The 14,053-nt window shown below is 38.8% G+C and overlaps 1 pseudogene; it reads right to left on the bottom strand.

Annotated features, from left to right (window-relative positions):
- Positions 1 to 9,778: 9,778 nt before the first annotated feature.
- Positions 9,779 to 10,884, bottom strand: LOC135711981 (synembryn-like; annotated as a pseudogene).
- Between the last annotated feature and the right edge of the window lie 3,169 nt (positions 10,885 to 14,053).

Below are 14,053 nucleotides of genomic sequence, written 5' to 3' on the forward strand. Positions count from 1 at the left end.
TTACAGCGGGCAGATCTTGTTACTGTTTTTCAGTGAATGTAAAATACATTCACTGAAAAACAGTAGTGGCTTCTGTTCGCTCTGGTTCGTCATGCATAAGAGATATGGATTTGAGTTGTTAACACAAATTGTAGCTACTAACAAAACATACAGAAGCTCCATACATTATTTTGCGGAATTCTATTGATGAAAAAAGTTAGGGGCAAATGAATGTAAATGAATGCACGAAATGAATGTAAATGATTTTCCATGCCTGGTCGCTGCCCGTATGGCTCTGGCTTTGACAGTTCGTTTGGCTGACCAATATCGGACTTGCTCTATTCGTTGCCAAGTCAATTGAACGCCTACGACCAGATCGGTTTGAGTTGAATTAAATTCACCTGCCTCATCAAAATCCCGCTTAATGCAGACCTTTTCCGTGCAGTCAATAATACAATAATAATAAAAAAATCCACCACTTAAAGATATCAGGAAGGAATTCTCAGGTGGAAGCATATTTCATGGGCGATTCTCTCCAGTCGAATGTATTAACTTATCAACGACGCTCAACCAACAAGGAGGCGTGACCTAGGGAGATCGAGTGCAGGGGAGTTGGCCTGCATTTCTCACAAGTTCCGGATCGAATCTCAATCCAAAACCAGTAAAAAAAGGACTCACCCGTAACAGACATACTACCCCCTTCCCTTCCGGGGGGGATGTTTTATTTTTTCGATTTTCTAAAGTCGATAAAGTAGATCTGTCTAGCCAACACATACACTCTAAAGTACACTATTATTTTTTTTAATCAATAAATTCGCCAACCAACAGTAAAATAACAATAATATATACTGTTATTGAAAAAAAATTATATGGGGAAATCTTGAAATTTTCATTGTTAAGATACTTAACAACCCCCCTTTTTATTGTAAATTTTCCATTTACCATGAAATTTACTGTTTACTACAACATAAATCAAGGTAAATTTTATTGTAGACGTAACAATATAAATCATTGTTAAGACAATAATTTTCGTCTTATTTTTACATTGTTTTTTAATGTATTTTTGTTATTTTTTTTTCGGGCAACAAAGCAAAAAAAAAACCTTAAAAATGGAAAAAAAAAATGTGCCAGGAAAGTTAATCAACACTGTAGGGAGATTAATAAACTTGAAAAAAAAAACAGTAAATGAAAAAAAAAATAAAAAAAAATGAAAACTTTTTCAGGAATAAACAAAAAGGTGTCAGAAAAGTTAATCAACACTGTATGGAGATTAATCAGGTTGCGGAGAACGGAAGATAACCGTTTGTTACTTATCTCTCCACACAAGCGCACGGAATGTGGCTGATGACGATGATCCATCCTGATGTGAGGGTGATGGTCATGATCGTTCTATTGTTGCCCTCGAGTGTTTGCAACAAAGCACCGGCTGGCTCGCCGGCTGGTGAACTCGATGACCTTGATTTTGCCGTTTCGTGATGCGATGAAACTTGTTGGTTAGAGATGTACAGCTCATCTGCCGGACTCGGCCGGAAATGACTGCTTCCTTTCTCGAACGATTGAGCGGCAATTACAATTCCGCGATGCTCACTACACTGTTGTATACTACAACCACAGACAAACAGACGTAACTCTTCATTGTGTATCTTCGTTCATGCATTTAACGGTTGATTTGAATATTATCAGTTCCGCGAACTACTCGCCGCTGCGCTGGCATCGGATCACTTTGACGTTTCTATATATTCTATAGAAATTTTATGCAATATTGTTTACGAGTTAGCGGGCAAGCTTGTTTTCAGCGAGAAGCCAGATAAATGTCGTTACTGAAGTTATATGTTTTGAGATACTATGTTTTCAAGAACAAGTTTTTCAAAGAGTTACGTCTGTTTGTCTGTGCTACAACACCACTCAGTATCAAAGCGGATTGAAAAAACCTCAATAGGGGAAAAAACTAGTACCGAATACGGAGTGCAAGCAATACTTGACCGAAACAGTCGAGCGTTCGATGTGGAATGAAAATACGACACTTATGTCACCAAAAAAGTCCATCAGAATGTTATTTTTTAAACTTTCTGAAGTTTATTTAATCTATCCTTAGAAGTTTCTCAAAACTTTCCCCTGGAATTTACACCACCTAGCCCGTAAGCTATTTTCCAATTTCTCCCGGTAAATTATTTCGATTTTCCTAGGGAGTTTCATCTGGCTTCGCTTGAAAGATTCTTCCGTCTACCGCCGCTAGTTTTTTTTTTTTCAATTTCCCTAACTGCAATATTGTGCTAATTTTCCCTAGAAGATTCTACCGTTTTTCACCGGAAATTTATTTCGACATTTCCCAAAAATCTCTTTCTTCCGGAATTTGTATCCCAACTTCTCTTAGAAGTTTCTTTAGACTGTTCCGAAAAGCTTCTAGCTTTCCCCGGAAGATGCTTCCGACTATCCTCAGAAGCAGGGTTGCTTCCACTCACTTGCTATAAAAAAATGTTTTTCGAAATGATGAAATCATTAGATGATATCCCTAATAAAAATAACCACAAAAGAGAGCTTAACTACGTGTTCGGGGTACCATTCAAACCATTTGTGGAATAATTTACCCATCTGAGATACAGTTCATATATGGTATTTGTTTATGAGGGATTTTGTACTTGCAAGTAACAAGAAGAAGGTGAAAAGTGTGTGTTTGACTCATAAAACCTGTCAACAGGCTTGCTTCCACTCACTTGCTATAAAAACATGATTTTCTGAATTTTAAAATCATAAGATGTATGATTATAACACATGAAACCTGTCAAATTCGCTTTCAGATAGTCACAATTAGCGATTTTACGACTCGCGAGCGCTCACTCTGAGTGAACGCTCACGAATCGTAAGATTGATGATTGTAACACTCTGGTAGCGAAATTGACAGGTTTTATGAGTTAAACACTTGCCTTTCAACCTCTTCTTGTATCTAACAAGTACAAAATATCATTATAACATCTAATGATTTCAAAATTCAGGAAATCATTTTTTATAGCAAGTGAGTGGAAGCAACCCTGCCTGTCAATTTCGCTTTCAGAGCGTCACAATCAGCGATCTTATGATTCGTGAGCGTTCACTCAGAGTGAGCGCTCAGGAATCGTAAAATCACTGATTGTGACGCACTGAAAGCAATATTGACAGGTTTTATGTGTCAAATACATACTTCACGACCCCCTTTTTTTAACCTTCAAGTGTATACACATCAAATTCACGTGTAGCCACACACAAAAAACAAAAATTGTATCAATAAATATAATGCATTTTTAAATTAATTATATGATTTGAGTAGTAGCTATACTGAAGATCCGAGAGATGTCGCCCCTTCAGTGGTAGGAAAATCTTTTTTGCAGTATGGAGAATATCAGAAAATCCACGATTTGTGACTAAACATCCTTTCACAGAAGGAAACAAATAAACGAGTGTTTACCTTATCACCATAGTAACACAAACGAAGTTACAGACGACTAACTGGCGAAGAAATCAATTGATCAGTTCACGAAGATTTGCCGCACTCTTCTCTCACCCGTAAGTTTTGACAGTTTTGGGTGGTTTGTTTTGGCTCCCATGCGTTGCTATCTCTTTTACTCAGAAGCAAAATGATAGGGAGCAAAAAGTGAGGTTAGGGACCGTGCACTGATCTATTAAAATAATGTGGTTCGCTGTAATAGAATTTTCTTGGAAGCTTGTGCCATCATCCACCAGATGGGATAGTATTTTTGTTTTGGTTTTGCACAAAGTTGATTTTGTGTACAATGATTCTTTGACAGTGTGCAAAGAGTGCGTATCATTTTGTCATTTTTTTATGCATTCCAGTTTTGAGTAGAGTGAAAGAGATAGAACCAAAACATTCTAGTACATTTGGTGAAAATGCTAGTTCAATCCAGTAGTAGCACAAACGAAGTGACAGACGGAGCGGCTCGAAAACTTTGGTGACTAACCTACTATTGCATTTTTTCAGTGTACCACATGGCAACACCACTACTACTGGATTGTACCACATGGCAACACTACCATAGAGGTAACTCTAAGACCACTGGGTCCCGAAGAAAATCATTATTATTTTTGGCTCACTCAGTACCAGAACAACGGTCCCAAGCAGTCCCAAGCTATTTCACTCACCCCTGCATGTTCTGCATGAATCCACATACCCCTGATGTTATCTGTCAAACTTTCATACCGAATCAAAACAAACATAGTGTAGTAATAAAATTTCAACTAGAATAGGGTACGTTAATCGTTTGCTTGGGACCAATAGGCTACTAAAGTGGTGAGCCAATTTAAAATCGTTAGTTTCGTATTGATTGTTGACACTACTACTAGATTGAACTAGCATTTTCACCAAATGTACTAGAATGTTTTGGTTCTATCTCTTTCACTCTACTCAAAACCGAAATGCATAAAAAAATGACAAAATGATACGCACTCTTTGCACACTGTCAAAGAATCATTGTACACAAAATCAACTTTGTTCAAATCAAAACAAAAAACTAACCCATCTGGTGGATAATGGCACAAGCTTCCAAGAAAATTCTATTACAGTGACCCACATTATTTAAATGGATTTCTTCGCCAGTTAGTCGTCTGTCACTTCGTTTGTGGTAGTAGTGTTGCCATGTGGTACAATCCAGTGGTAGTGGTGTTGCCATGTGGTACACTGAAAAATTGCAATAGCAGGTTAGTCACCAAAGTTTTCGAGCCGCTCCGTCTGTCACTTCGTTTGTGATAGTAATGTACTCGTGCAATTTTTGTGCATCTAAAACTGCCCATAAAGACGATAATGAATAAAAACTTTTTGTGGAAAACTCATGCATTTCCAAATGGTTTCCTACCATTCCCATACATTCGAAAGTGACTGGCCCTCTGGATGTGGATGATATCAAAAACAACAAAATATGATTAATTGAAAGTTTCCAAATATTCGTAGTTTCAACTACGAAAACATTTAACACTAAATGAATCCTTTTGGATTGAAAGTGTTTCTTTCACTTCCGACTTGTAATGCACACACTGCAAATAAAATTCACGTAATATTCACCTGAAAAGGTACGTAAATATTTTCCATCGTACTTATCAGGTGAATATTACGTGTTTTGGGAATGAAATGTTGTTTCAAGTGATTCATATGAAAATCAAGTGATTTTCACGTAAATTTTATCGGACGTTCCGATGATCGTCAAATTAGCTTCACTTAAAAGTTACGTGAATTGTTTATTAATCGTCACTGGATTTTGTAGTAATATTTATGTGAATTTGTGGTATGTTTCATGTGTTATGTCATCCGGATTTTTTTTTTTAATAAAATTTAACTTATTTGTTGAATTTTTACTTTATTATAATCTCATAAAATTGTTCTTTTTAGTAACTATCGTGAGTATCAAACCTATTCTTAAATCTATACCCAGTGCAACTGGTTGTTGTTAAGTTGATCGTTCTGCATTTGTTTGCTCCTCAATGCTCTATAATAATTGCTGCTTCTGAATAAAGTTAAAGTTGGTTATTGGTTTATTTAAAACATTAAGTTTGATCCTTACATTTATTTTCCTCCATTAACTGATGACTTCGAAAAGGACATCATGTCTCCAATAGACGTCTTTTTGTTGTAAGCACTCCTGTAGTTCGGCGATTAAGCTTGTGAGGACTGCTCAATCCGATTTTACGCTCTTCAATTTATTTTGGGTATTGAAAATCAGGATTCATATATTGATATTAATCAAACTTACGCTCACAAACATTAAAAATCCCCAATCTCCTAGTAACAAAAATCACATATTTTCAACCGGCGCCATTTTGAACTAACAAATACGCAAAAACAGTTTTCACATCACGAGGTCACTTAAAATTTACGTGAACTTCACTTAACATTTATCTGTATAACACTTGAACTCCATCAGTGAATCTAGTGGAATTCATTACCATGCCATTGATATTTATGTGCAGCATGTAATTCTTATTGGATTTCTATTTTTGAAAGGTTACCTAATTTTTCAGGTGAAATTTACGTTTCTCGTTAGTTCAGTGCACATATTATTCATTTGACTCATATATTTCATGTGTACTTCTGAGTTGATTATGTTTATGTGTGGACACATGAAAATCATGTAGAATTTTACATGGAAATTCGCCATTTAAAATTTGTCGAATTTTATGAGTGTAGTGTGTGAAGTGTGTATGAGTGTAGTGTACACAGAAACAAAAATCCAGTGGCAAAAATACTATATTGATGGTTTAAATTATATACTCCCACCAATAGATTTTTGCAGAAACGAAATTCATTTAATTTTACTATTTTTTCTATCAAAACTACTATGCCGTTTGAGTAAGCATAGTAGTTTTGACAGAATGGTAGTAAATTTGATTATATTTATAGTCAACTATACTGTAGTCATGGTAGATTTAACGGTTTTAAACGTAGTTATACTGAAAATAAGTGTTTTCTGCAAAATAGTATTCCTAACTATTATCTTTATTTCAGTGTAGAAGAACTATGAGAGTGATGATGGTTACGAGTGCAATCTTTAAATGCTTTTATTTTGCAAATGGAGCATTTTATTTTAATCTGGTTAATGCTACGTTAGTAGAAAACTTAAGGACTACTCAATAGACATACAATATAGAAAAAAAATAATTTCTATTCAGATTTTTATGTGTATACATAGATTTCAGCTTTTCTACCACTGTAGCAGCAACCAGATTCAAATAAAATGTTCCATTTGCAAAATAAAAGTATTTTAAGATTGCACTGGTACACACAAACAAAAAAAATTATATCAATAAAAATAATGCATTTTTAAATTGAAAGTGTCCCTACATTCCTTGTTTCAACAATGAAAATATTCGAAATAAAAGTCAGTTTTTCAAATTGAAAGTTTTTCTTTCACTTTTGACCCGTGATTTTAAAAGTGCATAGTTTTAAAACAAAAGTTGTACAACTGTCAAAAATACCCCTTCATCGATGTTTTTACTGGCTGCACTGAAATCTCAGTTGCCGCCTTTTCTGTTAGTCTGGTTGCTGTGAATATGACATCCAGCTCAGAAGTAGCAACTCGAGTGATTCTTCCCATTCAGCATCTTTTATTCGATGGATATTCCGGCATTATTTGCTGGATCTAGGAAGTGATCCAAGTGCAATTGACATTCCAAATGGTAAGTTCGATATTTTCAATACTATAGTTTCGGATTTTCAGATTCTTTTTTATATCAGACTACGCAATTTGCTAGGAAAAAAACGGCGCCGGTGGTGTAGTGGTAAGCGTGATTACCTCTCACCCCAGCAGGCCTGGGTTCAATCCCAGTCGGCGCCGCCGGGATGTTCTGAGGCATAACATCTCTGATCACGCCTTCCTTCGGATGGGAAGTAAAGCCGTTGGTCTCCGGTTCATGAGTTGATGGGTCGATAGGTAGGGTCCAGGTGTGGGAGCTGCCTTCCTGGCACGTCGGTAGCATTGGTGCTCAGCACAGAAAACAAGATCGACGGAAAAAAACAAACCAAAGGAAAAAAAAAATGCCAGGACGACCTGTTGAAGGATCAAGCCCTACGGAAGCGCTACGCAACCTCTGCCTTTAATGTAAAAGTTGGCCATCTAGCAGCAAGAGTAATTTTTATATCTTTCGTTGCATAACGTTAAATTAATATTGTAAACCAGAAGAAAAATAAATAAATAATTTTTGAGCATTTTTGCTTGAAATCCAAACGATTGTTTAGAATATAAAATGAAAAATTAAGTAATTTTGTTAAAAATCTTCGTTATCAATTTCAAAATATTGTGTTCTTCTATTCAAAATAGCACTTATTGTTCAATCCAAAAGTTTGTTTTGAAATAACATGAATCCGTTTTTATTTCCAACACTGCCAAACTTTTCATTTGACAGTAGTACAATTAATTTTGATAGTTTCAACTTTTAAAAGCAGTGAGCAGGCAACTTTTGATTTGACGGTTGGCTGATTTTCGTATTGAAAGCTTACCGCTTTCTACCAAAAATAACCAACGCAAACTTTTAATTCTACCAACGGATTTTTTAATTTCAGCAATGATTATTTTTTGTGTGTATGAATAAACTCCGTGGAAAATTTTGAAACCATCATCACAAACGAAGTGACAGACGGAGCGGCTCGAAAACTTTGGTGACGAACCTGTTATTGCAATTTTTCAGTGTACCACATGGCAATACTATTGCTGGATTGTACCACATGACAACACTACATGTACTAGAATGTTTTGGTTCTATCTCTTTCACTAAGAGAAGAGGTGACAATACGGGGGCGAAAATAAACCACTTTTCTGTCAAACGTGAACCAGCTCCTGATTGGCTGATTTCATGTGCGTAAGATAGAGATAGAGATAGATAAAGATAGAGATAGAGATAGAAATAAAAGAGGAAGAAGCCAATTGTCACCTCTTCCTCTTAGCTCTTTCACTCTACTCAAAACTGAAATGCATAAAAAAAATTCAAAATGATACACTGTTTGCACACAAGTTACGAGCTACAAGTTACGCCAAATCGACAACCAAATGCATTGTTTAAAAAAGCTGATACGTCCCTTTGAAAAAGTAATCGAGAATTGGCAATCAAATCTCGATTATCGCGCTAATAGCATGGACCCAAAGGGTAAGGACCTCCTTCACGCGATTTTTTTTTTGGTTCACCTAGCTGTTTTTTTTTTAGTGTACCTGGTGCACCCGGTACTAGAGCAAAAGACAGCAATTTGTACCAGAACAGGTGTCAAAAATGACACAGACAGCACAACTGCCAGCAAAAGCGCCAGCAAAAAAAAAGCGCGGTACCCGCTGCCGTGGCAGTCAGATTGAGGTGTGTCATATCCGCGCCATCCGTTCAATCGTGAGCGAGTGCAGTTTATAGTCGATCGTTATCTGAATTCATTCTTGGAGGATCATAAGTACAACCCACGACGTGCCAACCGATTGGCGGAAAATCTCAGCGTCGAACTCCGAGATATGGTCAAACGGTGCAGCTTTGAGCGGTATCGAGTGGTTGCCATGGTGACCGTGGGAGATAAGAATTCCCAGGACTTCAAATCGTCCATGCGTTTCGTGTGGGATGCCGAAAAGGATGAATACGTGAATTTGTATACGAAGCACCGACTTTTTTTGTAATCGCGACCGTACTTGCAGTGTATTACGAGTAGATGTTGTAGTGGATCGAACAATAAAATTGATAGTCATATTTTCTTAGAGACGCTTCGGGCGAATTCGAGAAACCAACTCCACCACAGTTTATTCAGTAGGGAAGGGGCAATTGCAACAACATGCTGCCATTAATGTGAAATCTCAAAATCCTGTATAAATAAAATTCTAACCAAAAATCCGAACAAGGGCGATTTCTTTCGCAATGATGACACCCAGGAGAATTTCAACACCTAAAAGCATCTATTTTCCCCGCTCAGAACAATAGACAATAAATAAAACTGAACTATATACTGACTGCTCTACTGTACGGAAACACATTTATCATGATTGGTATCGAAACGGAAATTTTTCAGTTGATTAAAAATCCGCACATCAGAAGTGGGAAAAACGTTGTTCAACATCTACACAACAGCAGCTCTGATAGAATTATTCATCTTCGGTTACACAATAATGTATAGATTTGCCAGCTTTGAGTAAGACTTCCATAGATAGAAACATTTCCCTAACAGTAGTAGCAGAATATTTGGAATAACTTTATTCGACTTCCACGCGAAGAACACATAAATACACTCAGCTACGATTCGAAGCTAGGACTCGAATAAATACTGAAACCATGATACTTACCTTTCTTGGAAGCTTTAGGTTTTTCGCTTATGATCGCGCTGCTGTTCGGGAATCTCGTCCTGCAGTTCCATGATATGATCCACCGGCTGCGGCCGCCCGTCCTCGCCGATCTTGCACGGCTGAACGATGCCCTGTCGCTGCAGTTTATCCATCAGTGCCACCAATTGCATCGCTTCGTACTCCTTCTGCTCCTCGGACATGCCTTCCAGCGGGTTCGGCTTCGGTGGTTCGTAGCAGCCCAGCACCGGATTGATGGCATGCTGGATCTGTTTGTACTCTTCCGTATCGCTGTCCTCGGAATCGGACGAATACTGTTCCGTATTGCCCTGGCGGCCGCCCAGCAAACCACGATTCGCAAACAGACCGGCCGCATTGCCACAGCCCGTGTATTTGATCATCCGACCGACGTTTTCCTTGCACAGGACGAAGAGCAATTCCACGGACAAGTCGGCAATTTGAGGGATCGGGCTCGTTAGCAGCGAGCAAAGGTAGTTGCGTAGCTCCGTGCCGACTTCCGGTCGTTCTTTGACGTTCTTTGACGTTCTTCAGAGGAGGAAGCACTTCTGATCGAACGTAACGCCGGTTAAGGGCCGTCGCTCGAATCGTCTTGATCAGGACCGTCAGAATAGGCGACAACAGTTCGTACTGATCGGACTTCTTTTCTGATTTTTGGAAAACCCGTCTCAGAAACTCCACCAGCACGTGTAGGACGTAAACGTTCTTTCCTTCGAATGGCACAACGGTTTTGGAATCCAGATCTTTCGGGTTCAACGGTGAGACAAGCTCGCTATAACAGCTGACCGGAACACTGGTTAGGAGATTGACAATGTTCGATTGGAGAGAAATGATCTTATCTCGATTCAGGGTGCGATAGAAGAACAGATCGTGAACGACTACTGCTAAACGGTGGAATTGATTGTCTTCGTCTTCCTCCGGAACGGCATTCAAGTGTGTGCGAACGGTTAAATTGAACAGAACCTTCAGCACTTCATTAATCAACTCGAGATCTTTGTCCTAAAACAAATCATTCAGATCAGCTTTACCCGCAAAAACAATTAATACAAAGACTTACACTAAACTCCTTCGTTTCGGCTGCCTGTCCCATGAACAGATCCAACGTTTCCACCAGGTACACCAATCCAGTTCTTCTCGAACCTTCGCTCGAATATCACAGTTGATTGCCGTTAGTAGGAACAGCAACTTCATATCAAAGTATCTAATATCATGGCAAACATTTCCGTCCCTGAAAAAAATCAACTTCATTTTTGACTTTGTCCACCCAAACACCCTCAGCATCGCCCTTGCTACTTGTAAGTTTTGATCCTCCGCATAATGCCCTCGGTGGAAGAATTGTTCAGACACAGCTCCTGGCACTTGCTGCTCTGGAAAATCAAATTGCTCAAGCACTTCAACGCTTCCACCTGGACCTCTTCGCTCGCTCGGCACTGGCAGCTTTCGCCACCGATCCCTGCCAAACCGAGCAAACAAGCCAGCTGCTGCTCCCGGACCGTCTCGTTCAGGTAGGTCTTGTCGCGACTGAGCAGCTTGAACGCCACCAGACAGTCCTCCCGGTGCTTCTAGTTTTGTGCTTCTTTTTCAGGTATTCTTCGATAGCTACTAGATAGAATTTCTCCGTTGTTCCACCAACCGAAAGCTTCAGTCCTTCGCATATTTTCTTATAGATACCCCCAGCAGTGCTGATTGATGTGCAGTTTACGTAAACCATGTTAAGTTTGCTAGCCAGCTTTTGATCACTTATAATCCTGGTGAGAGTAGCTGTTTTTCCCGTTCCAGGAGGGCCACTAAAATCAATTAAATGTCAGATCAGATCTGGTTCGCATAACGCAAAACACAACTACTTACCTTATGTACAAACTGCCGGAACCATTTTCCGATAAAATGTCTTCAATATACTTTGCCAGATCTTCAGTTTCACGTTCCCGTTCCGGAAGGCATCCAATAGCCGTTATAGTTGCTTTGGCTCGTTTCGGCGGTGAAGCTTCCGGAATATCGTTGTTCTTCTTGTTAGGTTAAAACAAAACGTCAGCTATTGTTGGTAAGCAAACTGACAGTATTTTTGACAGCATTCCCCCATGCACTCAAAAATATAACTACCCACAAATCTAAAAAACCTACTACTGCGTGCACTTCCATTCTATTACCGAGAACCATGATTTTTCGATAAATTCCTTCCACGCTATTGGTCCTGACCTTTGGGTCCATGCTAATAGCACAAACGAAGTGACAGACGACTAACTGGCGAAGAAATCCATTAAAATAATGTGGTTCACTGTAATAGAATTTTCTTGGAAGCTTGTGCCATCATCCACCTGCTATGTTAGTTTTTTTGTTTTGATTTGAACAAAATTGATTTTGTGTACAATGATTCTTTGACAGTGTGCAAAGAGTGTATCATTTTGTCATTTTTTTATGCATTTCAGTTTTGAGTAGAGTGAAAGAGATAGAACCAAAACATTCTAATACATTTGGTTAAAATGCTAGTACAATCCAGTAGTAGTGTTGCCATGTGGTACAATCCAGTAGTAGTGGTGTTGCCATGTGGTACACTGAAAAATTGAAATAGCAGGTTAGTCACCAAAGTTTTCGAGCCGCTCCGTCTGTCACTTCGTTTGTGCTAATAGCAACAATCAATACGAAACTAACGATTTTAAATTGGCTCACCACTTTAGTAGCCTATTGGTCCCAAGCAAACGATTAACGTACCCTATTCTAGTTGAAATTCTATTACTACACTATGTTTGTTTTGATTCGCTATGAAAGTTTGACAGATAACATCAGGGGTGTGTGGATTGATGCAGAACATGCAGGGGTGAGTGAAATAGCTTGGGACCGTTGTTCTGGTACTGAGTGAGCCAAAAATAATAATGATTTTCTTCGGGACCCAGTGGTCTTAGAGTTACCTCTATGCTAATAGTACGTTCAGACTACAGAGTTATAACATGTTATAGCGCTATCTTGATGGTGGTTTCTGTGTTGCAATTATTTGACAACCGTTATAACACAAACGAAGTGACAGACGACTAACTGGCGAAGAAATCCATTTAAATAATGTGGTTCACTGTAATAGAATTTTCTTGGAAGCTTGTGCCATCATCCACCAGATGGGTTAGTTTTTTTGTTTTGATTTGAACAAAGTTGATTTTGTGTACAATGATTCTTTGACAGTGTGCAAAGAGTGCGTATCATTTTGTCATTTTTTCATGCATTTCAGTTTTGAGTAGAGTGAAAGAGATAGAACCAAAACAGTCTAGTACATTTGGTGAAAATGCTAGTTCAATCTAGTAGTAGCACCACAAACGAAGTGACAGACGGAGCGGCTCGAAATTCGATTTGACGCACTTACATTTGAAATTTTCTAGTGTACCTCACGGCAACACTATCTACTCATATGTACTAGCTTAAAGTAGGAGGTACCGTATGTTATCTCTTTTTCTCTAACAAAAATTGAAAGGGAGAGCCTGTTGTCAAACAGCATGTCATTATGACGTTTAGTTGTTATCTGCTTTGCTTTTGCATAATAAAAGATCATAAGCCAAAATGATTAGGGGTGAACACATCGGGTTTACATTTGCTCACAAGTAAACGATGTTGAGCTGTCAATGAATCGCGCTTGTTGCCATTGTTGCTACAGATTTCTTCAGTCCCTGCTTCTAACCAAAGTCAGAGTCAACCGCGACCGAGAAGACATTGACAGAACCCGGGCATACTCGGTATGCATTCGCTCATCCGTAGTGAAACTGTTGACGGTCTTCGGGGAGTCGGAGGATGGTGATAGGAAGGAGGACCTGCTGGAAACACCGAGGCGGTGGATGGAATTCGATGCCGCTTTGTGCTTAGAATTCATAATTTGGCGGTGAAGTTCAGTGGGAAGGTGGTAAGTTTAGTTTAGGCATAACATTTGATAACGGCTCAAAAGCATTTGTAAACAAACTTTCTAATGCCCTTTACACGCGAACCAAAGTACGCCCACGCAAACCAACATCATCGGATAGGGGCAACTATCACCTTTCCGAAAGTGGTATTGGTTTGCGTGGGCGTACTTTGGTTCGCGTGTAAAGGGCCTTAGAAAGTTTGTTTACAAATGCTTTTGTGCCGTTATCAAATGTTATGCCTGAGTTGATTTTGTTTAGAAGGATTCTGTGTAATAAATTTTACTTTTTCAGAATAAACGACACATATTAGTGCAATGCGCTTGCTTGCTGGAAGATTGCCATTGGGCGGAAGAGCACACGGAGCTGTTGCTAAGGGTGAGTCGGATGGTGCTCAAG

This window comes from Ochlerotatus camptorhynchus, unplaced genomic scaffold (assembly GCF_037179485.1).
Source record: "Ochlerotatus camptorhynchus isolate MF236.1 unplaced genomic scaffold, CSIRO-AGI_Acam_v1.1 ptg000449l, whole genome shotgun sequence".
NCBI classification, from domain to species: Eukaryota; Metazoa; Arthropoda; class Insecta; order Diptera; family Culicidae; genus Ochlerotatus; species Ochlerotatus camptorhynchus.